Source organism: Penaeus vannamei, chromosome 5 (assembly GCF_042767895.1).
Source record: "Penaeus vannamei isolate JL-2024 chromosome 5, ASM4276789v1, whole genome shotgun sequence".
Lineage (NCBI taxonomy): Eukaryota > Metazoa > Arthropoda > Malacostraca > Decapoda > Penaeidae > Penaeus > Penaeus vannamei.
The window spans coordinates 38,573,074-38,575,573 of record NC_091553.1 but is presented as its reverse complement, the minus strand read 5'-3'; the positions used below and the strand labels follow the sequence as shown (position 1 = coordinate 38,575,573).

The 2,500-nt window shown below is 45.6% G+C and overlaps 1 protein-coding gene across 5 annotated transcripts in view; it reads right to left on the bottom strand.

Annotated features, from left to right (window-relative positions):
- Positions 1 to 2,500, bottom strand: part of LOC113801919 (cell adhesion molecule 1) — a 230,436-nt gene that overhangs the window by 169,088 nt on the left and 58,848 nt on the right. For all 5 annotated transcript variants that reach the window (XM_070122116.1, XM_070122115.1, XM_070122117.1 and 2 more), the window contains exon 2: positions 1,395 to 1,449. The gene's annotated coding sequence lies outside the window, so the exon portion shown is untranslated. The remainder of the gene's footprint in view (positions 1 to 1,394; positions 1,450 to 2,500) is intronic.

Genomic DNA, 2,500 nt, shown 5'->3' with positions numbered 1-2,500 from the left:
GAAGAAGAATAAAAAAAAATGCCCCTGCCTCATTACTCCGTTACAAAAGAGATGTATTTACACTCCAGTCAAGAGGAGGAGAAGAAGAGAGAGAGAGAGAGAAGGCGGGAGGAGAGAGAAAGAGAGAGAGAGAGGAACGTGCATGTTTCTGAAGTGCGGTTGGATGGGAAGGAGAGGAAAGGGAGGGAGAGAGAGAGAGAGAAAGAGAGAGAGAGAGAGAGAGAGAGAGAGAGAGAGAGAGAGAGAGAGAGAGAGAGAGAGAGATTACGAAACACCAACATAAAGAGTCCACAACACAACCATCCCAAAAAAGCTAGAAACCAAGCAATAATAAAAAAAAAACACCAAAATAAGATAAAAATACAACCAAACAAACAAACAATAAACAAACTAATAAACTAAACAAATAAACGACAAAGGACACGCATCACGGGATAACAGAACAGGTCATATCGCCGACCTCGCTTGACACTCCTCTGAACCGGTTTCCATCGTTCTGCTCCCAAGCGGTTTGTGTTCCGGGCTGGTTGACCTTGTCTGACCTGCCTCTCTTATCGACAAAGCACAATTATCCAAGCAAACAGAGCGCAGGCCGGTTGCTTTGCTAAACCAGGTCGGCTTAGGGAATTGGGCAGTTTAAGAACAGGATGTTTTGCCTTCGAATTTCTCTATTGCACATACGGCAAGGATAATTCGAGTAAACAAAAGCAACTAAAATGCAAGGGAACACACATGCGCGAACACGAGAGAGAAGTTTTTTGTTTGTTTTTTAGAGCATGAAATATTCGTTACATATATGCCTTTCCCTTCTAAGGTTTTGCTTGCGTACACCCTTAATAGGCATAAGAGACACAACGAGAGAGAGAGAGAAGAGATGAAAAGCGGTAGAGAGAGATAGAGAAGAGAAGAAAAGAGGAGAGAGAGGGAGAGAGAGATAGAGAGAGGGAGAGAGAGAGAGAGAGAGAGAGAGAGAGAGAGAGAGAGAGAGAGAGAGAGAGAGAGAGAGAGAGAGAGAGAGTGAGAGACAGAGAGAGGAGAGAGAGAGGAGAGGAGGAGAGAGGAGAGAAGAAAGAGAGAGAGAGAGAGAGAGAGAGAGAGAGAGAGAAGAGAAGAGAAGAGAAGAGAAGAGAAGAGAAGAGAAAAGAAGAGAAGAGAGAGAGAAGAGAAGAGAAGAGAAGAGAAGAGAAAATAAAAGAAGAGAAGAGAGAGAGAGAGAGAGAATAGAAGACAAGACAAGAGAGAGAGAGAAAAAATGAAAGAGTAAGCTTGATTCCTTCACACAAAGGAATGCGTTTTAAAATCGTGGTCCCTTGTCTTACTAGCAGATCGATATACCTTTATTAAGAATATCTCTGAATAACAGAGCGGAATCGATGAAAGGGCGCCAAGCTTACCTTGCTACTCTCTCTGGTGGTTTGCAGGCGGCCTCTCTCCCTCTGTCAGCTGATCCTGTAATGAAAAAAAGATGGGAGTGAATTTTCTTTTCATAAGGAAGAATGTCTTGCTGTTGATGAGGGCATTGTTGTCTGACAATACGTTCAATGTTTCCCCTCTTTCGCTTCCATATTCTTTCTCTTTTTTTGTCTCCTGTTGTTCTGTCTCGCTTTCTTTCTTTCCTCTTTGTTTATTCGTCTCCTGTTGTTCTTTTTCGTTTCCCCCCTTTCTGTCTCTGTCGTTGTCATTGTCTCTACTTCTGCCCCCTTCCGCTCTCTCTCTGTTGTTGTTCTCTCTCTCTCTCTCTCTCTCTCTCTCTCTCTGCTCTCTCTCTCTCCTCTCTCTCTCTCTTTCTCTCTCTCTTCTTCTCTCTCTCTTCTTCTCCCTCTCTCTTCTTCTCTCTCTCTCTCTCTCTCTCTCTCTCTCTTCTCTTCTTCTCTCTCTTGTCTGTCTCCTACTCCCCTTTCTGTCTAGTCTGTCTGTCTCTCTCTCTCTCTCTCTCTCTCCTTCTCTCTCTCTCTCTCTCTCTGTCTGTGTCGTTCGTCTCTCCCTCTCTCTGTCCCTCTCTCGTCTGTCTCTCTCTCTCTCTCTCTCTCTCTCTCTCTCTTCTCTCTCTCTCTCTTTCTCTCTCTTCTTCTTCTCTCTTCTTCTTCTTCTCTCTTCTCTCTCTCTCCGACTCCCCTTTCCTAATCTGCTCCCTCCCCTTTCCCTCTCTTCTTCCTTTTCTCTCGATCCCTATCTTTCCCTCTTTCTTTCTAATCATTATCCCTTCCTCCATCTCCCCTTCCTCCCTCCTCCTTCTTCCCCACTCTCTTCCTCCCTCCCTCACTTCCCTTTTCTTTCCTCTTCCTCCTTCCTCTTCTCCTTCCCTCCCCCCCCCCCATATTCCCACCCCTCTCCGACCCACCCACCCCATAATCACCTTCCCTTGACCCTTATCTACACCTAGAAAAAGGCCCATTAATGGATAGGTGCGAGGATCCCTTACCCTCACTTCCCTTTCCCGTCCCTCCAGTCTTCCTCCTCTCTCCTCTTCCCTTCTCCTTCCTCCCCATATTCCCACCCC